The 23,693-nt window shown below is 52.7% G+C and overlaps 1 protein-coding gene across 1 annotated transcript in view; it reads right to left on the reverse strand.

The window, feature by feature from the left end:
• Positions 1-23,693, reverse strand: part of LOC125937806 (kelch-like protein 29) — a 253,204-nt gene that overhangs the window by 89,696 nt on the left and 139,815 nt on the right. The window lies entirely within an intron of this gene.

Below are 23,693 nucleotides of genomic sequence, written 5' to 3' on the forward strand. Positions count from 1 at the left end.
GGAGGGCGGTTTAGTCACACAGCAGCCTGGCCGGGACGCCGTCAGCATCGAGGAAGCATCTGCTCTGTGTGCAAAAAAGGGCTTTCCAACGATAGCTCATTTCCTATTCACAGCAAGCCCACAACGCATGGATCACTAGCCCCACGTCACAGAGGGGGGAACAAAGGATTTGTCCAGGATCACGTGGCAAAAGTGTAGTAGACAAGATTTGAACCCAGTGTCAGTTTAGAGTAATGCTTTTTGATTCAGAGGCACCCGGGTGGCTCAGATGGTTGAGCGCACGATGTCGGCTCAGGTCATGATCTCATAGTTCGTGGGTTCGAGCCCCGCGTCAGGTTCTGCGCTGACAGCTCGGAGCCTGGAGCCTGCTTCAGATTCTGTGTCTCCCTCTCTCTCTGCCCTGCTCTTGCTCACACTCTTTCTCTCTCTCTCTCTCTCTCTCTCAAAAATAAATAAGCATTAACACAAAATTTAGAGAAATGCTTTTTGTTCTGCAGTGTCACACTCCCCCAGAGCAACGTGTGTGTGCTCATCTGAATTGTGGTTGGGATTTTATCCCACCATCCCCATCATGAAAACAAGGTCCCGTGGACTCCTCAGGCAGGCCACGCTTCCCCCAACCATGTGACGGGGAGAGCGGCCACACCTGTAGGCTCACTTCATAGTGGACAAGGCCCTTTCCATAAACCTCATATTATCCTCCCTGGAGCTCATGAGCCAGCCGGGCATGGCTCATCCCCAGTGTATGGATCAGGGAGCTGGTTGAGAATGTGACTCCCTTGAGGTCAGAGGAAGGGAGAAGGTGGCCAGGATCTCTGGCCTTCGGACTGTAGCTCCATGTAGGGCTCTAGTCTGGAAAGGGGTGAAACCCCTGGGTGTTCAGAGTTCTTTATAACCTCCCCCAGGCGACTTTCGTGGCTATCTGAACGGCAGGCCCTCAGTGTTGTCATGGAGACCTAGACACCCGGGGATGCTTGCAGGGCCCCCTTCGGTATGAGAACTGGGTTTTGCTCAGAATTACAGTGAGTTGCCTGGTTCCTTGACCGGCCCGGACCCGCTGTCACCCTCAGTCACCAAGGATGGAAAGATACTGGGGAGGCTGACTCGGCCGGAGAGGTGGCAGCAAGGCTGAGGCAGAGGGGAGAGGTGACGGCAGAGTCAGGGCACAGGTGGCGGCCTGGGGAGGGCGGGTGTCTGCCTTTCGCATCACATCCTCAGCTCCGGTCACTGCTCAGGTGTGATTTGGCCTGCCCTGCAACCACTTCCTGTCTGGGGTGTGAGCTCCTGGGGGTCAGGGAGAGCTCCCGGCTCATTTTCCTATCCTGCAAATCCAGCTGGGTCATGGTGGGGGGCTCTGGAGTGACTGGCTAGTGGATGGACTGGCTGCCCTATTTTAAAAATTTGTACATGACTCTACTGTGGTCTTTGCACAGCAGGTCTAGTTGCCAGCTTCTAGTGCCACAGAGCCAGAGCCCGGGCCCAACCCTCGTGACCTGCTACCTTTGTTCTGCTTGGGTGGTTGGGGGCCCCTGCCAGCCACTGTGCCCTCCCTGGGCACTGTGCCCTCTGCCAGACACAAGGGGCACACCGAAGCAGAGCTGACCATGACCTATTAAAACGGACATGGGGCTCATTGTTTATTTTATCGTTATGCTTTATGGCTTACCTGCTGCCACCACATTACTGTTTCACCTATCCAATATTACATAATAAAAAATGATTCATAAAAATGAATCCCCCTTTGACCACCCCCAAACAGACTACTCTTAAGAGAGTTGTTTAAATAGCTCTCATCACTTTTCCCCCTCCTGCCCACACTGTGACCTGTTCTGATGTGGCTTTTGCTCTGGCCAGTCCTTGGGAGTTGTTCTCACCGAGGTCATGAGTGACCTGTGTGTTCAATCCCATGGGACACTCACACCTTGTCTCTCTCGACCCCTCTCACATTTGGCATGGCTGATCTCTCTCTCCCTCCTTCTAGAAACCTCTTCTCTGTGGCTTCCAAGGCATCATCATGCTCTCTCCTTGTTTTCCTCTTACGTGTCTGCTATTCCTTAGTAGTCTCCTTTGGCAAGCTCCTGTTTCTCAGCTCATTCTTGGGGGTCCCCATTTCCCCCGCGTCTTGTCCCACCCTACACACTCTCCCTGGACAATCTTGTCAACTGTCATCTCTTTCCTGATGACCCTCAAGGCTACATTTCCAGCTCTCTGTCCATCCTAAGCTCCATACCTACTATTCTAGAGTCTGAAGTATAGCAGTACATGGTTGCCCCACGGGTACCTCAACACCATAGGTCCCAGAATTAACTCATTGTTCTTCTGCCCACTCATTCTCAGGGATTCCCTCTCGCAGGGAAAACCACCCCCATTTCCCCATATCCATCCACATGTTCAACAGTGAGGTCTTTGATTCTATGACCCCCGCTGCTTCTCAAATCTGCCCCCTCTCCCTCTGCACATCCACCACCCGACTCACAAAGATTATCTCCACCAGTGTCCCTGTTCTGTTCTTGCCCTTCTTACCCATTCTCCACCCAATGGCCCATGTGGTTTTTTTAAAGCACAAATCCGATCACCATACTTTACTCTGCTGCTTTAAATCCTATCCTTCAGAATAACGTCCAGACCTCTCAGTGTGGCCCAGGAGACACCCGAGGATTCCAGCATCACCATTCACCCTTCCCACCCCAGAGGCGATGCCCCGCCATTCCAAACACCTTTCTGGTTTCTGAAGGCATCAGTTCTCTCTCCGCTTGGGGTCCAAGTCAATGTTGCTCCTTTGCCAGGAATGGATTCCCACTCTTCCCATGGCCAAACCCCACAAGCGTGTTGGGACTCAGTTCAGGCTCTGATTCTTCTAGGAGGCTGCCTTGACCCACCTCCTCCAGATCAGGCAAGAAGTCCTCTTCTAGCCCCACCCCGGGTACCTGGCACCCACCCCATTCCCAGCATCAACGGCTGTGGTATATTTGCTACCTTGAGAACAGTCCCAGGTTTATTGTCTTTGTAATCCTTGCACCTAACACAATGTCTGGCATAGAAGGGTATTCAGTACACATTTGCTAAATGAACAAACAAATGCTTATTTTTTCTTAATCGCTTAATATTTCCAGAAGAGATGAATGCATTTGTGTGAAGGTGAGAAGCTCAGACACAAAAAACTTGAGTCTTCTGACTGGAAATTCTATGCAGGTATCAGGGTAAGGAAATGTCCTATCTCCCGCGTAAGTCAGACCTGGAGCCTCTGAGGATGGCTCAGAAGGAGAACAGAACCTCTGCATATCCAGGGTTAGCCAGGCCCCACAGCTTAGACTCTTGTTTCCCAACATTCACCTGCAAGACTCTTCCTAATTATCAGCACCTCAGGGCCACGATTTCCCTAGATTGGATCGTAAGTGTGGCAGAGATGATGCTGCAAAGCTCACCACACCGTGTCCTCTCTCCGACCACCCAGGAAGACCTCCCCATGCCTCCCTTGCAGTTAAGTTGGGAATCCCACGTCTGAATTCAGGCAGATAGAATGAGAGGGGAGGTGACGGAGAACATTTCCAGACCCTGTCCTCTAAGAGCATCTTATATTAACCTCAGTTCCCTTCACCTGCTCTGGCAACCTCGGAGATGCAGCTGTTGGTGGAAGCTATTGCCCCACTAGCCTCGGACTTGGAAAGATTGGGACATACATCTTCACTGTGTTAAGGTGCTGAGATGGCGGGGTTATTTTGTTACCGAAGCCTAGCCTTGCCTGACGGATCCATTAAGACAGCCCTTACGTTCCCACAAAACAATACAACCTCACATATTGTCAAGGAAATCATCTCCTTCCAGCTGGTGAGGATGGAGAGGGGGAAGGGCCCACAGGTGGGCAGAGCATGCTTGGGAGCGGGTCAGTGGAGCCTCCTTAAGCCCAAGGACACCTCTGAGGTCAGTAGATCCAGCCAGCTCGCTGCCTCGGGGACTAACTGCTGTAGGACACTGTGGCTCCATTGTACTCGTGGTCCCAGCACCCGCCCCTCCCCCCACCTCCTCCCGCTGCCCATCTTTTCCAGGCTCTGAATGGAGACTCAGGCAGCTGGAGGCCACGCAGTCTGGTTTCAGCCTCATTAAGTGTATTCAAAACAAAGGTCAAGTCTTTGCATGCCAGGTTTGGGTTAGACTTCATTCCTCAATTTAATTTCTCCTTGCAAACGGAATGAAAGAAATGTGTTGCACAGTTTACCCTGGGTGAGACGGCAGAGTGCCAGCTCCAGAGGTGGCAACTTTAGTAATTCCTGCTGGGCACAGAGCCAGCGTGTCAAAAAGGTTCGGTGTGCCCACACGTGCACCCTGGGTGGTGGTGGGGGAGGCAGCAGGAAGTGCTCGCTGGGGTGGGAGGGGGCCCCACGCGGACAGGGCGTCTCAGATGAGATCGGTCAAGCAATTACAGACAAAACACACACAAGTGCTTCCCTGTCAAGGTGAGCACCTTTTCCTGGCAGGCTGCTGGCGAGCTGGTAGAGGCTGGCACGGGGCCCTTTACTGAGGGACGGAGGGGAGTCTGAGCAGCGGCCATGCCTCTGACTGTCAGGTGCACTTCTAGTTCTGATCCGGAAACTTTGCCTGCTGCCTGTCCCCAGACCCCTTCCTGTGCTCTCGACTCCCAGATCTGAAATGTGCCCAGCCTCTACGCTGAACCGCAACTGCCCTTTTCTCAGTGTTGCGCAGCCTCTGAAAAGGAGGAGTCATCTGCTTGGAGGAAACTGTCTAAGAATTGGATCCAAAGCTTTAGGTGTTGTTTATTTTGTTTTTACATTTTCTGTGACGTGCTTAGGTTGCCTCTATGATGATAGGAAAAGTAATGTGAAATGAAAGCCTTTTTTGTCAGTACTTTGGAGTCCCATAAGAAATGGTCCGGGGCTATGGAACCTAGCGTAGGCATCCTTCCCTGCCAGGAGATAGGGGCTCCACCCCAGTAAGTGCCTGGTTTAAGGCTCAGTTCAGGCTCTGGAAACCCCATGGAGCTGAACCCTCTTTTGCTTATGCTCCAGTCAGATCCTGAGATCTGACCAGGCCCCAGGTGTTCGGGTACCTCTCCGGCCACCTGGTCAGGTTTCAGATCCTGAAACCTGAGTTGTTCCAGGTCATTGAGTTGTTGGGTTTCAGAGTGTCTCTGCAAGGGGGCCTATACTCCCTGCCCTGTTCTGAGTTCTGGAGACTGTCCTGTCTGCTCTGCAAGCCCAGAGCCCTCAGTGACCACTCCAGGACTCAGACCTGTGTCCCCAGGCAGTGGAAAGAAAGCCAAGTAGGGGGTCAAGAGAGCTGAGTCTGAACCCCAGCACTACCCCTAACTAGCTCTGGGAACTCAAGGATGCCTCAGGTTGTTCCTCTGGAAAGTGGGGGTGGACGATTGTACTGCCCCCAGCACCAAGAGAGAATCCAACCTGAACCCCGTGAGCCCTCTGCACCAGGCAAAGAGCCTGATCACTGGGCCATGATCAGACCCTAAAGCTACGGGGTGGAAAAAGGTAGGCCAACAGGAGGCAGTTTTCCAGGATGAAGACAAAGGAGCCTGTCAACTATGAAGTTTTATGTGGTCTGCTCTCTGAAACGCATGGCCATGGACTCCCTGAGACCCCTGTGCTAGGTGGACGGGAACTGGTAGGGTTCTCTGTCACCCAGGACCCCTGGGAGAGAACAGACTTGGTGAGAAAGGTCATCCTCAGCTGAATACCTGTGACCTGGGGGATCTTGTATCAGGAACCCCAAGGCCTGCCTGGTCAGATAGCCTTCTCCCTGCAGCTTAGGGTACCATGACGACTCAGGCCCAAGCTTATGGAAGGCCTGGGCCATCTGGGGCCTGAGGATGGCCTGGAGGAGGAGACTCAGCCGACACCCAGGCTCAGCCCCAATGCCTAGGCTGCGTCTATATTTTGGTCTCCCGGATACTTGCTGGGCCCCAGATCAGTAGCCATGCCCCACAGATCACCTCAACATGAATTATTCATGAGTAAATAATTAAGAGTTGCGTGTGCCATCATTGTTAGCATTATCCACGCCGGGCTGGGGCATAGGTGCCACTGTCCAGGAGCCCACGGTGCTGGCCACGTGGACAAGCACACTGTACACCCCTGAACACGCATCAGGATGGTGGCCCTCTACATCAGGGACACCCCCGATGTGCTCTGGAGACATTGACATGCCCGTGTGCACATGCTGTAGCCAGGATCACAGGTGGCTAATGACCCTCCCCTGGTTCATGTCAGGAAGGCACGTGCAGCAGCGGGCGCCGGCTGTGCGGGCCCTGAAGGCGTGATTAATCCACAGAAGGTAGGGGAGCCCGCACTGCCTCCAGACAGGGAGCTGAGGAATGAGCCACGGCCTGTCCAGCCCGATTGGAAAATGTATGATTGCCTCATTTGGGGAGACGTGCTGCCAAGTCGGTTGGAACAGGCCATGCCCATCTTTCTTATTTTCTTTTCCCTCTCTGCATCTTTTAGCCTTTCTTCTGAAGAAAAATAATAAATAGCAGCTGAAACACTATCTTGGCAAATGCAACACAAAGGAATACTCCAGGTGCTTCTAGAGAAGCCGGTTTGGCCATGACTTGGCACAGAGGCTAGCGGGAGCTGGGGTGCCCCCTCGGAAAATGCTTCCCTGCTTCCTGGGGTTGCTTCCACTCCCACTGACCCCCATCCCTGCTGAGCCCCCACTAACTCAGAAGACTTGCTTCTGGCTGAGGCTGCAGGCGTTCTCTGAGCAGCCCTGTCTTCTAGGAGCTCACAGAGGCAGGCCTGTGACCCAGTGATGGACTGGCATGTTCTGCCCCCCATGTGAGTGCTGCTCCTGCAAGGCCATGCTCCCTAAAGGCAGGACCCCCTCGCCGCACCCCACCCCCGCCACCTCCATATCCTCCATGTGGCTGGCCGGGCACAGGCTGGGCTCCTGGACCAACATGGTAAGTTCTTTCCAGTTGAGAACACACCGCAGGAGACAAAGGTGCTGAGGGTGGAGGGGAGAGGTTCCTGGGATGAAAAATGCAAGGAAGGCTGTGTCAGGGTCCACCTTGCACTTGTTCAGCCCCAGAAGTGAGGCCTCCTCACATTTACCTCATTCACCTCACCCTGGTCCTGGTCCTGGCCCTGCCCCTAAGGGGGAGGTATTCCTTGGGGGCGTGCAGGTGTTCAGCACCTCCAGGTGGATATGAAATGTGCAGCTAGTGGGTGCACACAGAGGTGACAACCTGGGTCCAAGCCCCGTTCCAAGTCTTTTGGACCAGCTCAGAAGCTAAGGAAAGTCTGGAGCATTCACAGGCTCACAGCAGCCTCTCCCTGGTCCTCTGTAGGAAGAGTGACCTGAGGTACGGTTTTATCGTTTGTTTTTTCTCTTAAAATACCAAAGCCGCAGTGGGCAGGGAAGTCATTACTGTCACCCTTCCCCTTCTGCTCTGAAGGGGCCTTTCCCTCCTGTCTTGCCTTGCCCAGACATGAGGGTCTTCACGTGAACCCCCCTCCCCCTGCCACCACCATCAGTCATTCACTCAGTAGGGCAAGTGTGGAGACTGTCCAGCCCAGGTTCCAGGCTGGAGTGGCTCGTCCCAGCCTTCTCGCTTAGCCGCTGGCAGGTTCCACCAAGACCTGTTTGAGCTGCAAGGTCTGGACCCACAAGCAGCCTTTACCAAGTGCTCCGGGTTGTGGAGAGAAGGAGTCAGGGATGTGACAGCTCAGATTAGAAGCCAAAGCAGTGACTTCTGACCTCTGCTTCCTCTCCCCAGGTGGCATCAATCTCCATAACAGAGGGCTTTAGGGTGTCATCTTTATCTTTAAAGGAAGACTGGGCATGTGCTTTTGCCACAGCTAGCTACGCCTGCCTGTATTTCCAAGGCCTTGGCCCATCCAGAGCTTTGAGGGGGACACAACTCTGCAGACCTGAGACCCGGGGGTGGACTGGCCTCAGGGGAGGGCAGGGAGGGGCCCTTGCACGAAAGGTCCAGCAGTGGTCACAGCAACAACTATACGGCCTTACAGTGTCACCGCTCTCACCCTTCACTAGATGCTTCAAAAGCCACCACATCATTCGCTTCTCACAACATCCCGGTGGCAGGGATGCACCGAGCCTGCATTTCATGAGTGAGGAGAAAGAAGAGAAGAGACGAGGGGCTGGGATAGTGGCTTACGCCCCATAACCCAGACGTGGTCTGTGGGTCTGCGGCGTTGTCCAGGTGCTTGCTGGGGTACAGAATTGTAGGCCCCACCCCAGCACTACTGGGTAGGAATCTGCCTTTTCGACAGTATCCCCCCTGGGGAGGGGGTGCTCATCTGCAGGTGACAGCCTGAGACGTGCCGGCCTAAGATCTGCCTCTTTATTATAATTATTATTTTTTTTAACGTGTATTTATTTTTGAGAGAGAGAGAGAGAGAGAGAGAGAGGAAGACACAGAATCCGAAGCAGGCTCCAGGCTCTGAGCTGTCAGCACAGAGCCAGATGCGGGGCTCGAACCCATGAACCATGAGATCATGACCAGAGCCGAAGTCAGATGCTAAACCAACTGAGCCAACCATCCAGGCATCCCTGATCTGCCTCTTAACAGGCCCGTAGTCGGCCCTAGGACCCAGGCCTCCTGAACTCGGCAGTGCTCACTACTGCACCACGGTCCTCGGAAGGCGCTGGGGGGCAGAGGTATTTTGGGGAAAAGCCATATTCCATAATTACAGGGCTTAATACATGACCTAAAAAGACAAATGTTTCAAAATGCTTTTCTGATGATAGGTTTCAGGAAAAATGCCACCGATTCCTTTTCTGGGCACAATTTCTCACGTAAAAAGCAATCTCCCTGCCTTGGGAAGGTGGGATCCAGTGCCCGTTTCAGCTGAACAATATTAAAAGAACAAGCCTCTCATTTCCCTCCCTTCCCATGTGCACCTTTGCTTTGAGAAATCTGGCTGTGGGTTTTGATGTAGTGATTTTTTTTCGAAGAGGCGCACATGATTCAGAGACTTTTCTCATGGGACTAATTGACTAGGCATTTGTGCTATTGCTACTGGTGTAAATCATTATAATGGTGATAATGAAAAATAAAAAAGATATTGGAAATGACAGTTGGCAACATAATATCAGCATAAACTGAGGGAAGAAGGGAGGTGTGTGTAAATTAGGGGCTCGTAAACATCAGGATCGATGAGGCTGCTATGGCGGGTGGGTATGGTTTGATCGTTTAGAGGGGGATTAGCCAGAGTTATCATTACCAGGAGCCATCTTTGTTCCTCTGACTCCTTGTTCTTGGGGGCTCTGCGGAGGGTGGAATCACTAAAATCTGGAGCCTGCTTTCCCACGGCCCTGCAGACACACGACTCCGCCCCTGGGAGCTGGACTTCCCAGTCACCTCCCTTCTCCAAGCGGGCCTTCTGCCGTCTCGCAGGCACGCCTGATTATTCCGAATCTTGCAGAATTGACTAATTCAACGAGATCTCTCTTCGCGGCAAATGGTGTTCATCAGTGACCCGAGCTGATGAATAAATCCCACTCGGTGCCTGGAGCCAGACCCGGCAGCAAGAGTTGCAAAGAAGAGAGACTGATGCGTTCTCTCTATTTGGCTGCCAAAAATGCTCTTGCAATTTGCTTTCTTCTAGACAAGAGTCTATTCAAAAGTCTATTTGGAAACATTAGGGAATGGCCGTCACATGGCCGGCAGATCATACTGACTGTGACAGGATATTATCTTCCTTGGGAGAGACTCCACCATGCTTTTATTTCCCTGAGTAAGTAGCATCTGATGGCTGCGGAATTGCTCCGAGGTCTGGGGACGTTAAAATCCCTGCCCAGAGCCAGTGTGGAACCGACAGCCTCGTCAGCAGGCGGGATTTGTGGAACCTTCTCCGGCAAGCACACTGCTTCTTCCTCTCCACCTGTGCTGGGACCTGGAGGGCTTCTGCTTATCCGGAATGCCTCCCCGGGGGACCACCAAGTCCCGACCACCTCTGCTCCCATGAGTCAGGACTGCGTGCCTCCTTTTGCCTCCCAAGCAACACCCTAGGCAAGCAACTTGGGTGAAGATGCGTTCTGTCCTTTTCTTGTCAAACTGCATCAAATTTACTGACCACCTCTCCCCACCCCCATGTCTGGGTCTGTGCAAGCGGGTGAGGACGGGCCTGGCTCCTGCTGTCAGGGAGAGTGAGCTGCTCAGGAGGTGAGCACACCATCAGGAAATAGGAAAGCATGAACCCGCCAGCGCTCAGGGGAGGGAGTGGCTTGTCTAGGCTGCCGCAGGCAGGGTAGATCAGGGTGGCCCTGGAGCCTGGGGTAGCTCAGCTTCCTGGGGATCCATTCATTACAGAGAACAGACTGTACTTGAGCTGGGACACTGTGAGGGCGGGCATGTGGGTGAGGAAATACATGTGGTGAGGCCAAGGAAGGAAATGCCGGCTTTGCCCGCCATGCATCTGGCCTGCTGAGCTCACCCCAGATGAGGGCTGTGGAGCACCTCTCAACAGAGAGGGATGCCACAAAAGCCCACACTGCTCACTGGGGATTCCCCCTGGGATCAGCAGGGGAGGGGAGGAGTGTTTGGGGCCACCTGGGAGAAGGTTTTTTCCCCTGGTGCTGACCACTGAGCCCTCGTCTTGGCCACTCTCTTCCTGACCTCTCTACCAAGGGCCAGGCTTGTCCTGCTGACCTCTCTGTCTCAGAGCCCCTTCGGCCTTTGTTTTGGGAGCTGCTACCCTGTCTAGATGTACTTGCTTCAGATTTGTCCTGTCTTTATTCTATGTCCGTGTTTCTAATTTAATTTAATTAAAAAAAAACACAACACACAAAACACCCAGACCAGAGGGCAGCCTGTTGCGAGGTTGTGTGTTTTATCACCACCCAAGCATGCAAACGAGGCAGCCTCTGTTGACAAGTTCACATCTCCAGTGCAGAACTGGCTGTTTGAACAGCTTGTGTGCAGTAATTGAAACATAGATTTTTGTTGCCTTTCTGTTTATTTTTAGATTAACCAAGCAGGGATACTTGGCTTCCAGGCCGTCGCTTCCACCCCTACTGGGCAGCTTGGGACCACTGGCCCCATGCACACCAGTGGCAAGGACTACCATGTGCCCCTCTGGCATCTCCCCCAGGACTGTCGTGGGTTTGCCCTACACCTGACTCTGCTTTTGCCCTTCCCTGTGATCCCCAGGGCCCAAAGCTGGGAAGCTGGTGAATACAGCATGCCCGCTGGCTGTCCCCTAACTCCCAGGTCCCTGAAGGCCGCCCCATCCCCACCGTGCTAGGCTCTCACAGCAGCTCTGGGATCAGCCACTCTCTCGGACCCTAGCAGGAGCTGAGGCACAGGGCATTAGGGCAGAGATGGAACTAGAATGCAGACCTGCCATTCCCAGGGCAAGGGGGCTCCAACAAAAGAGGAGGCCCAGGGGCGCCTGGGTGGCGCAGTCGGTTAAGTGTCCGACTTCAGCCAGGTCACGATCTCGCGGTCCGTGAGTTCGAGCCCCGCGTCAGGCTCTGGGCTGATGGCTCGGAGCCTGTTTCCGATTCTGTGACTCCCTCTCTCTCTGCCCCTCCCCCGTTCATGCTCTGTCTCTCTCTGTCCCAACAATAAATAAAAAACGTTGAAAAAAAAAATTAAAAAAAAAAAAGAGGAGGCCCACGGTTCAGAAGACATTCTCTCAAGGCCACTTTTCTGGTTGGGCCGCTTGAGAAACAATTATGGTTGCATCAGTCTGGAGAGGTGGGTTATGCTACGATGATGGCCCCAGATCTCTGGGGCTTAAACTACGTGTGATTTTTGCTCCTGCTGCACACTTACAGCTGGTCAGCTGGGGCCCTGTGCCAGGCCATCCTTCCCCAGGACCCATGCTTACACCGGGCTCTGCTGGGCACTGTGGCAAAGCGAAAAGGCATCCTTTCTGCTCTCATGTCACTGGCCAAAGTAGGCCACACGTCCACGTCTAACGTTAAGTGGGTAGGGGAGGTGCAGCCCTATCAGGTCCCCGGAAGGACCTGGTAGGTCCTGATAGGCTGTAGGGGAAGACAGAGTGCCTGGTGGGCTGAGTTCTCCTCCTCTTGACCCTGCAGCGCCCTTTCAACCACATTCTGAAGGCAGAGCCTGCCTCTTCCTCTCTCACTGTCCCAGGGTCCGCTCCAGACTGGGAATATTGCGGGGGCCCCTCTGACATTTACTGAGCCGAACTGTCCCGAGGGCGGGGCTGTGAGCAAGAAGGACGTGACCAGGCACAAGCGTCTTCACACCGTGTTCTTCTCCTACAGAGCATCTCCGCTCTGTGCCACCGCTTCCTGGAAGCCCTCCTGGAGCACACAGACAGCGGGGAGAGCCGACCCAGGCCTCCGCCGGCACTCAACAAGGCTCTCTTCTCATTATAGATCCCACGAAATGAAAGTTGCATAGCGGGTTTATTGAACAGGCTGAACTCAGTGGGATATCGGATTTCTTTCTCTCCCACTCCTTCCCTTCAAACGTACCCTGTTGGACCCAAACAGCTTTCTTTGTGTGTGTGTGTGTGTGTGTGTGTGTTGGGGGGCACTTTGGGGTATTACTTCTGTTATTATTACTGCCGCTGCTAGGACTGCTACAACCAAGAACTGTCACATTCTGAGCATTTACCATGTGTCTGGCACCGCACAGGGCCATCCACACACCAGCTCTTCTAATCCTCACAAGACGCCTGTGGTGATGGTGCTTCTACCAAAGCGAATCAGGGGGAGGTTTAAGTAGCTTACAGGTTTAAGTGACCTATGTGGCCACACAGCGAGTCACTGGCAAAGTCAACTCTGAGAACAATCCCATCCTTGCTTCTCTCCACGGCCAAGTCCGAGCTTTCCCTGAAACCTGGGATTTTGGATTCATGGCTCCCCCCTCTTTATGGCTGGAGCTCAGAAGCTGGTAGGTAGCAGGGCAGGAATGTGTGACGCTCTCCAGGCCCTGCCTCCTCCTTCCCACTCAGGAACTGGCTTCTGGCTTCCCCAGAGTGGCCATGAGGGAGGCTGAGAGGACAAGGGCAAGGTGCGGCTGGAGCACCAGCACCCTGAAGAGTGGCCTCCATGTGTCTGCAACCCGATACTGGCTCTTCTGCCTGTGGGCACCGTGGTGGCTTCCGGGCCACGTGAGGATGCTTCTTGCAGAGCGCCAGTGACTTGCACCCTGGCAGCTACTCTGGAAGTGTGACTATGACATTACCTTGGCCTCCCATGGTCAAGGTCAACTCTGATCCTGCAGAGTCAGGCATAGTGTCAGCATCCCCAGCTCAAGGGAACACAGGGTATACCCTCCCCAGGGCTCCAGGCTCAGCACAGCACCAGGAGGATTATCTTGAATTGATTGGGGGGTGTGGAGGGGGCACCTCCCCAGGAGGAAGAGAAAAGCCTCAGCACTCCTACTATAACTCTGCTCAGGGGCATTCTCCTGTAGTCATCTCAAGACTTATGGGTGGGCGAGGAATGGAGGGGGACTGGGGCTCTCCAGTTCCTGTTTTTAATGTGGGGGAATACTAGGCGCCTTTCATGCTCAGCCTTGAGCCTTGTCCGAGTCTTCAAGACAACAGGAACAGTTTAATTTAACATCCTGCTACAGATGATTCAATCTTTCTCCAGCTCAGTTCTCGGCTCCTCCAGGAAGCCTTCCAGATGATGCCAGGTTACTCTGCTACCTCATCCTTTGGCCACACTGCCTTCTAGCCCTTGCTGTGCGGAGTTCATGTGCCTGATCACCCACTAAACTCTGAAAACACGGCACTGGCTCCTTCCCACTGGTTGTCTGGATGGAAACCCTACTTACATCCATTCACTCATATCCTTGGCCCACAGTCACATTTGTGTAGACGCCGGCTGCACAGGGCTCAGCCCCAGGGTCTACTGAGGACAAGGGAGTGGGCAGGCTGAGGACAATTGGGGATGACGGAGTCAGGGCCCCTGAATGGGTGCCGGACAGCTGTGTGCAGGCCAGATCTCAGCTGCAGCAGCCCCAGGAGAGGGGGGCGAGATGCCCATCTGTTCTCAGCTCAGCTCACCCCAGGCTGCGGGTACAAGCAGTCCATTTACAAGGGACCAGCCCACAGCAGGCAACCAGAGCAGGGCTGACACCCCAATGTCTGGGGGTCAACAAAAGATGCTACAGAGGCCTGGGCTTGGATGTGTGTGGGGGTGGTGGTGGGCGGGTAGGAAGGGAGTTCCTGCCTGGGGCTGGGGAACTCTGGTGTCAGAAGCCAGCCTGGCACCATCGGGGTGGACTTCCGGGGCCAGAATGAAAGGAGCTCAGTATTCCTCATGCCAGAGAAGCGAACTGGCCTGGCACCCCTTCCCTGGCCACCCAGGAAATGACTGGGCACAGGTGCAGCATGGAGGGCATGCCCACCCTGTGGCCTCCAGGGCTTCCCACCTGTGGGAAGTGCATGGTGAGCTCATCATGAAGCCAGAGACAGAGATGCCAACACCCCCTCTGCTTGTGTGGGCATGAAGTGGTGCCCGCATCACTCCCCACACCTGACCTTTTAGATCTGGTTTTAAGGCCAGTGCTCCTCCCACTTCCCTTCCAGGCCTGGACTCCCTGACGGCCCTGGCCCTGTGGGCCTTCACCTCAAACTCACGATGCTTTTCATAGGTCCAGCCACCTTGACCTCTTGACTGAGAGCCACGTCTCTCCATTTCCATCCTGGCCACCCTGGCATAAGCTTCCAGTATCTGTCACCTGGGTTTCTCTTGGAGTCTCCAAACTTCCTTGCCCTCATTTAGTGTATTCTCCATGCAACAGCCAGAGAGACTCTGATAAAATGCAGGTCCGACCATCTCACTCTTCAATCAAATGCCTGCAAATGGCTTGCATGTCACCTTGAGAAAAAGCCAAATCCTTATAAGGTCCACAAGGCCACCACTTGCCTCTCTTACTCTGTCTCTCCTTCAACAACTCAGCCCCCAGCACACTGGCTTCCTTGCAGCTTGTCCAGCAGCCTAGGCCCCTTCCACCTCAGGACCTTTGCACATGCTGCTCCCTCTGCCTGCCCCACCCTTCCCCAGTTCTCTACATGGCTAATGCTCTCATTTCCTTCAGCTCTCTTCTTAAATGTCACCTTCTCAGTGACTTTCTCCGGTCATCTTATTTTAAAATGACAAGCTCTTCCCTTGATTTATTTTTTCATAGCTCTTATTCCCTCTATTAGACTACACAGTTTACTTAGATTTCCCTTGTCTTTTTCACACTGAAATGGAAGTTCTGTAAAGGTAGTGCTTTATAAGTATCGATTCATTCAATCCACATAACACTCAGCTATTATGATGGCTCACTCTCCACTTTTCAGATAAGGACACTGAGGCACAGGAAGGTCAAACAACTTGCCCGAAGTCATCCAGCTAGGGAGTGGTAGAACTGGGACCCAAACCCAGGCAGTGTGGCTCTTAGTTGCCACACTCTTGGACCACCAGTTCTGTCCACTGGCACCGACAGTGCTTGGCCTCATGTAGGTGCTCAGTAAATAATGAATGAATGAATGAATGAATGAATGCCGTAACCCCATGTCAGTGTGGCCCTGTGCTGTCCTCTTCCTCACATACAGAGATACCCTGGGTTGAGGACTATTGCTGTCCCCGCTCTTATACTGCTCCACCCACCAGGCTGCCCACACCTAATGGGGACAAAGTTACTCAAGGCATGTTAAGGGAACGAATCTGCCCTGTGTCTTGAAGTGGTTCCTGTTGCCTGTGGCCATGGGGCTGGCTGGACAAAACGCCTCCCTCACACACACCTCCCTCACAAAGCCAGGCTCCCAACCCCTCTCCCTGTCCATCGCCCCCCACAGAGCCCTGTAAGTCTGCCGGGTGGGTGTAGGGGGAACCTCATGAGCGTGGGGTGGGTACACGTGACGGGCTCCTAACAGCCCCAAGCATCCTGTTCATAATGCACCAGCACCGGGAGCACTCAGAGGGAACAGCCAGCACTCCCCCAGGAGCAGACACATCTACGATGCAATTCCTTCGAGGAAAATTACTCAGGCAGCCATTTATTAAAACACAACTGCTCCCGAGGAGGCCTTTCGGCAGTGGAAATACCAAATAGCTTTGAAGCTCCAGCCGTCCCCGAAACCGATGAAGCAGACTCCTAGGCACTATCTGACTTTTAATCTGTCTGCTCTTTCCCCATCTGGAAGGGCTGATGAAATGTTACACTGCGAGGAAACAAGGAAATAAGTAGCTTCGGAGGTGAGGGACATATATTTAATTTCTTGCCTTGGTCTGCTATTTGCATAAACCTCAAGGGAATAACCAGTAGAGGAAAGAGAAGAAAACTAACACTACGTGTCTCCAGGGCCAGGCACGGTGCTTAAAGAACATCTGCCTTTGACATTTAGCGCTCACGGGCAGACTCGGGAGGGACATTTCATTGTTGTCTCTCTGGCAGAGGCCACTGGTGCTCCCCATGTCTGTATCCCCCCTCTTCCTTGGGGACCACAGCGGGATAACACTGCCCAGTGCCCCCCTCCATTCTAGCTGGGGCCGTGTGACTAGTTTTTGCCAGTGTGTGCACACACGCGGATCCCTCCAGGTCTACATGGTTACAGCAGAGCTGCCTTCTCCGCCTTCTCTTTCTCTGTTCCCGGCGGGAGATGATGAGGTCCAGGTACCAAGGAAGGAGCGTTGGTTCCCACTGGGGTCACAGAGCAGACCCACTGACTCCCTTTAACTGGTGACTTGGGAAAGAAACAACCTTTTATTGGATTAAGCCACTACATTCTGGGGTTGCGTGCTTAACAGTTAGCCTGCATTGACTAACACAGTCTTTCACAGATGGAGAAGCAGAGGTTCAGAGAGGTGAAGGTCACTTTCCTGAGGTCACCAAGGGCCTGAATCCAGCGAAGCCTGAGTTGTGTGCTGGCGACACCTGATTTCCCCGCCTTGGGTGTCTCAGGTGAATGGCAGCTGTTCTGAGCCCATCTTGCAGCTTCAGCTCCCAGGGGGGCTGAGTTAAAGAATCCCTGCGGACCCAGGCAGGAGACTGTCCCTGCGGGATGGTCCTCCTCTGCCTCCATCATAGAGAGTGAATGCAGGAAGGGCAGAGGCCGGCTGCTGGCTCTCCGGGGATTGTCTTCTTCAAATGCCCGACAAGCCCTGTGGATGGCACGTGCTTTGCAGAAAAGGTCAGCTCCAGAAAGCAGGAGACTCAGCAAATCCCCAAATAGTCAGACCCTGAGCTTGGGCCGCCCCTGAGTGCACGTGCCATCTGGAAACAGAACAAGAGACGGGCAGGGGGGAGAGTGCCTCCCCCACCCCCGACAGACCTGGATCTGGCCGGCGGCTAATCCCCGTTCAGACGGGTTCTCTCTGCTGCGGGAGCATCCTGGGCATGCGGCTTCCAGACAGGCAGCTCTGTTGAGGCTGGAATAAGTCCTCTAGATGCCTCGTGAATTTCTGCTCCTTAATGAACATGTGCACAGAAGATTCGATGGAAGAAAGGATGGGAAAGCACGAACTTGCCAGGGAAGAAGTATGATTGCCAAATTCCGAGAGGCTATTTTAAACACCAGATTAAAGGGATGGAAAATTAAAACAGAGCAAAACAGAGCACCACACCGCCCCGGTTGCCTGGGTGAGCCCTTTAGTCTCATTAACACTGCTTCCCAAGGCCACCGGCGTGCCACCCACACTGGGGACGACAGCACTCTGCCTGTGCTCTAACCACTCCCTGGGGTGCCAATTACTTCCCAGGATTAATTCTTCAGTTTACTAGACAGTTCCAGCAGCCGTGTCGCCGCGGCCGCGGCCAGAAACAAGAGCTCCTGGATGGGAGTCACACCTACTGGTTCCCAGGAGCTGGACTGTGGACCAAAACCCACACATCCTCTCGCACAAGAAGGCACCGGCCCTGTTGCCATTCACTGGGAGCACTAATTGTGTGGGATTTTGGCTTGGACTTAAAAAAAAAAAACAAAAAACCACGTTTTCAATTGTGAGGGGCTGGAGTAAGAATGGTGAGCATACTGTGCCTGAGACCAGGAATCCAGGGAGAGTAGCTGCCTCAGACACCTGGAATTGCCCTGCATGCCGGTCAGCTCGTCTTACTGTCCTGAGAAAACAAAAGATGCACAGAGCTGCTGCCAGACTTCCAGCCCACCAGGCAGCTCTGGCCAGCATGCAGCACCGTGCCAGCGTCTGCGGGGAGGAGTCCGTCCGAGGGCTCGCTCAAGGGGCCCACTGTCTGGCAGGGCTGGACCGATCCTCAGGGGGATCTCAGACCATCAGACAGTAAGTGGTGCTTCTGGCCAGCGTGCACGGGAGCTCCTTGAGTTCTGAGACCTGGTCTTCTCTCCTCGCCTTCCCCACAGCGCCCCCGTGGTGTTAGCTAGGCCCAGGGGTACCCTTCCTTCTGTCCATCCATTCACCCCTCCACTCACCCACCCATCCATCCGCCCACTCTTTGATTCATTTCTCCGCCCATTAGTGCATCAACTATTTGTTAAGCATCCGTTCAGATACCTTGCCAGGCATCAGGAAGATTACTGTCGAATGAAGAAGGTGAGAAAGAAAGGTGTGGGCTGAATTCAACAGTGAAATTTGTGCTGATACCCATTCCCTGCTCCGACAATGGAATTGCTTCTTCCCATGTATGTGCGGCCCATTAGATACGGTTTGGGCATTCTGACCCACCCCTGGGGTGAGCACGTGACCTAGCCAAGCAAATCAGTGTGCTCTATCCCCTGGCCATAATTACTCATTCAAGTTTCTTGGCTCAGGCAGACCCAAATCCCTTAGGTCTGATAGAAGAACTCATAAAACAAAGGTCTCTCTTCCCTCAGAATCATGAACAGTATGGGTGCCGTAAGCTGGAGCTGCTCCTGGCCATCTTCCCTGGTTGTGAGGAGGAAGCAATCTGCAGTGCAGAGAATGAAGCCAGCCAGAGAGGGAAGCAGAGATGAGAGCCTGACAAGAGTTCTGATATTCTAGGAACTCCTGGGTCTAGCTATGGCGGAAGCTGTTGCCGAAACTTTCTGTTACAAGAGCTAACACATGCTCTTTTTGGCTTAAATTAGCCCGAGTTGGGTTCCTGTCTGCTGCATTCACCAGAGTTCTAGAATGTTCTAAGACACTAGCAGAAGAACTAAGTTTCATGCCTCTTAAGGTGAAGTCTGGGATGTAAGGAAACTTGTTTGTGCCTTTCTGAGGAACAGGAAGGATTCAGAGAGGGAGAGGGAAAGAAAGATACCCAACATGAAGGAAAAGCTGGGCCAGAGCTGCCCAACAGAATTTTCTGTGATGATGGGAATGTTCTATAATTCTGCACTACCCAGTACGGTAGCCTCTAGCCACGCATGGCTGCTGAGGACTCCAAAACTGGCTAATGTGAGCAAGGAACTGAATTTTTCATTTCTCAGACCGTTCCCCATGTATGATGGTTCAATTTACGATTTGTTGACTTTATGATGGTGCGGAAGTGATGTGCATTCAGTAGAAACCACGCTTTGAATTTTGAATGTGGATCTTTCCCTAGGCCAGCGATACGCAGATACTGTCCTGCGATGCTGGCCAGTGGCGGCAGCCACGGCTCCCAGGCAGCCACGTCATCACGAGGGTAAACGACCGATACGCCATTCTGGTCTTCGCGCTCGGTATAGCATTCAATTCAATACGTTACGCGAGATACTGGACACTTCATTATAAAATAGGCTTGTGTTAGATGATTTTGCCCAACTATAGGCTAATGGAAGTGTTCTGAGCACGTGTGAGGCAGGCTAGGCTGAGCTCTGATGTTCAATAGCTTAGGTGTACTAAATTCATTTTTTTTAAGTTTATTTATTTATTTTGAGGGAGAGAGTGTGTGGGAGGGGCAGAGAGAGAGAGAGAGAGAGAGAGAGAGAGAATCCCAATCTGACAGTGCAGAGCCTGATGTGGGGCTTGAACTCATGAACAGTGAGGTCATGACCTGAGCCGAAATCAAGAGTTGGACACTTAACTGACTGAGCCACCCAGGGGCCCCTTAAATGCATTTTCAACCTAATGATATTGTCAACTTATGATGGGTTTATCAAGACGTACCCCAGCTATATGTCGAGGAAGATCTACATTTAATTTGAATTAATTTAAATAGTACATGCGGCTGGCGGCTACTGTACTGGACGTTGCAGGTGTGAACAAAGGCCCCTGGGAAGGAAGTGTGAAGAACAGGGGGGCTCTTTTGAGGAGGCGGGGGCAGGCATGACAGAGGCAGATTGGAGGATGCACAACTGGAAACGGGGAGATTCCTAGGGACACAGATGCAAGTAGCCTGAGGAGGGCTGACAAGGGTCTGACGGTGGCAGAAGAGACAGGAAGGAGGCAGATACGAGCAATCACGAAAGGAGGAGGCACCGGAGCCAACTCGCAGGACTGGGGGCTGGTGTGATGGTTCACTGAAACGAGAAATACAGGCAGGAGAGGGTGCAGGTGAGCAAGGGAAGTGGAGGGTTTTGGTTTTGGATGTACAGAATCTGAGGTGGGACAGCGTCAGGATGGAGCTCATTCACTAGAGTGTTGGAGGCTGGAGACACAAGGTTTTGGAGCCACTGGGGTTTAGGGTGTAACCGGTCACACTGCAGAAAGACAAACGTATAGCAAGGCTAGGACCGTGAAGAAGATTTGCAGTAAGATGCTGGAAAAGGAGAACAAGGGAGAGATGCAGGAAGTAACCGAAGGAGGTAGAAATGCATTGTACGGGATCGTCCCAGTGTGCTGGGATTATCAGTGAAAGGCTCATTTTTCTTACCTACAGACGTATGTTTGAGATAACTGAAATTGATTCCTTTAAATATCCAATCTTAAACAAGAACAAAGCATTTTAGCCATTTTAAAGACAAATGTCTTCAAACACACCGCATGCTTCCCAACATGCTGAACAGAATTTAACACAATAGAGACACCGGGCCACAGAGCAGCGTCCTGCAGAGAAGCCCGGCTCATGGAGCAGGTCCACGCCACCCAGCCCAGCCCAGCCCAGCCCAGGCTGCGGTGCTTGCCACCCGTGCGCGCCGAATGTGAGAGCTTTGCGGCCGCTTCATTTCCCATTAGCTTCCACTGAACACTGCTCGCGTCTGTTATCTTTCCAACTCCCTCCTTACTCTTGCCAGATCGAGTGCTTGCAAAATTTGCTTTGAATTCAGAATCCAGGTAATCAATCTTAGAGTCAATTTGTATTTTTTTTTTTTTTAAAGAACATTTGTGAATTAAAGCCCCAGGGATGGATGATGAAGAAAGAACGGATTCTGGGTGCACACACTTGGTGATGCCTATTTGTTCTGCCAGCTCCTCAGAGATGCTTTCCTGTCTTTTCTCAATATAGGCTCTGGGTAGGAGAAGTTTCCAGATTAAGTGAGAACTGGTGGAAAAAGCGAGGTCCTGACAGTCTTGCCACCCAGGACCTCTTATTCTAAAAAAAGATCAATGGCACACATTGTCACATCATCACAAATGCCGAGGACAGATGCCATACGCCAGAGTTAGTCAAGCTATAGCCCAGAAAACTAACAGAGTGACATATTCTATGAAGTGTCCCCACAAACAGAGATCATTTCTCACGCTCAGCCCCATAAGGCCACAGGCACACTCCTCCTGGTGTCTGGGATGCACCTTCTGGGCATGATTTAGCGTCCTGCATGCCAGGGAGCATTGGATGTCTGGGCGGCGGGGAAGTTGACCAAGGGCAACAGATAACCAACCCCTTGTTGGGGGACTAGGCCAAAAGCTTTTAGACATCTCGGTAAAATTAAAACAGAACAAGAATGGAGCCAAGTGGATCTGATGTAGAATTACAAATTCCAGCTCTGCACCGAGACCATCTGGCCTCCTTGCCGGTGACGCTGACTTCAGGCAGCTTTGTTTCCCTTGAGAGTGGTCCCTTGAGAGGTTGTCAGAAATGCAGAATCCCAGGCCCCACCCCAGCCTCCTGAATGAGAGTCTGCAATCTGACAGATCCTCAGGTGACCTGGGTGCGCACTGAGAGGCACTGCCCTACTCAGTTCAGAGGCCACTGAGGTGCTCAGAGTGGCCCCCGTGCTGGCTGTCAGGACGAGTTGAGCCCCAGCCCTAATTCTGCACCCACTGTGGGATGAGGTTAGATATATCCTTCTTTTTTTCTGGCCTCTGTTTTCCCAAACGCTGAATGGGGTCCAGCTCAGTGGGTTCAATGATGTCCCCACGTGCTAACCCTCAAAACGAGATCTGTAGGTACATTCGGTGCTGAAAGAGCCACTTTCTTTTGCAGACCAGAGCCTCCTCTCTCCTCAGGGTCAAATCACTGTGGGATTTCGGAAGCATTTCCTCCCCTCATGAAGGCTGGGCATGAATCCTGACATCCTCTGGACACACTCCACAGCCTCCAGCAGCCCAGAATATCAGACCAAGTGATTGTCATTAGACTCCAGCCCTTCCCTCTGGGCTGGTGTATATGGAGGTGCAGGGCTGGCCCAAGACCCGTCTCTCCAGCTCGGTTCAACACGCAGCTTCCTGGAGGTGGCCAACGCCCAAACGCCCGGAATCTTAGCAAAGAGCCCATGGACTATCCCTCCCCAAATACCCAGAAGGGGCCTCCTGCTTCCTTTAGTCCTTGTGGTTCTGTGCTCTAAATCTGCCAACAGATGAATCCTGGGATATTTTATAGTTAAAACAACTCTGCATTCCAAGCACTAATGCAGCTGACATAATATTGGTCATGAGTGGTTAAACAGGATGCCTCCTCTCAATCTGCTGGAGGTGTGTGTGTGTGTGTCTGTAGTGTTAGTGTTCTGTTTTTCACTATTTGTTAGGTGGGAGGAGAAACCAGAAGTTTGTCTCAGAATGTCGCCATCCTGGTTTACAGTGTGTGGTATGTAGTTATTGATATCAACCCTAGAGCAAACAGTATGTAATTTCTTTCCACAGCACGGGCTCAGGACTTCTCGATGGATCCTCTCTGGGTTCCCCTCAAGGCTTGAATGCAACAGACCTTTATGGAGAGATATCAGGATTCCACATTCCAGGTTTGTTTTGCAAACAAAAAGGCCAGCAGCCCCTTGTGGAATGCCGCTGTGCCAAGACATCCTGTCCTCCGAGTGTGCAAAGTGTTAGCTGTGAGTTTGAGATGCTGACGGGTGCAGTGTTATGACATTCAGGGGCAAAGCCAATCTGGTCCCAAGGCAGAGGTGGGACAGTTGGCCTCCTTAAGGCCTCAGCCATGTGCCTGTCTGGGAGCCTGGCTCCCTGCTGTGACAAGTACTGAGTGTCACTCTGCATTATAGACCAAGAGCCAACCCACCCTGACAGCCAGGCCCCTTCTACAGAGCGTGCTCTAATTTCTGCGGCTGGGGCCCCCCTGGGTCTTGAGGATGGGGTCACCCCAATTACAATGCTGGGAGTTTCCAGCAATAAAGGAAAAGCTGTCAGGTTGAGGCTGCACGTTGCCTGAGAGAGTCAACATGAGAAAATCAAGTTAAACCAGGGGTGTGAGTGTGTCTGTCGTGACAAAAGGACCCTGCATGGAGGAAAGACATTTGTCACTCTGAAAGGGCCTGCACTCTGATCTTAAGAAAGGGGTAGACAGTCAGACACGGTCTGGGTTTTCTATATCCTGGTTTTCAGTACCAGAAGCCAAATCTTCAGCCAAATCTGGCCTCTGGAATATGAGATGTCAAAATTTATGGGGGCCAGGGGGCGGGCTTAGGACTTAAGGTTTGTTTTTTTGTTTTTGTTTTTGGTTCTTTTTCTTAAAATATTTTTTT

The sequence above is a fragment of the Panthera uncia genome, assembly GCF_023721935.1.
Source record: "Panthera uncia isolate 11264 chromosome A3 unlocalized genomic scaffold, Puncia_PCG_1.0 HiC_scaffold_12, whole genome shotgun sequence".
Lineage (NCBI taxonomy): Eukaryota > Metazoa > Chordata > Mammalia > Carnivora > Felidae > Panthera > Panthera uncia.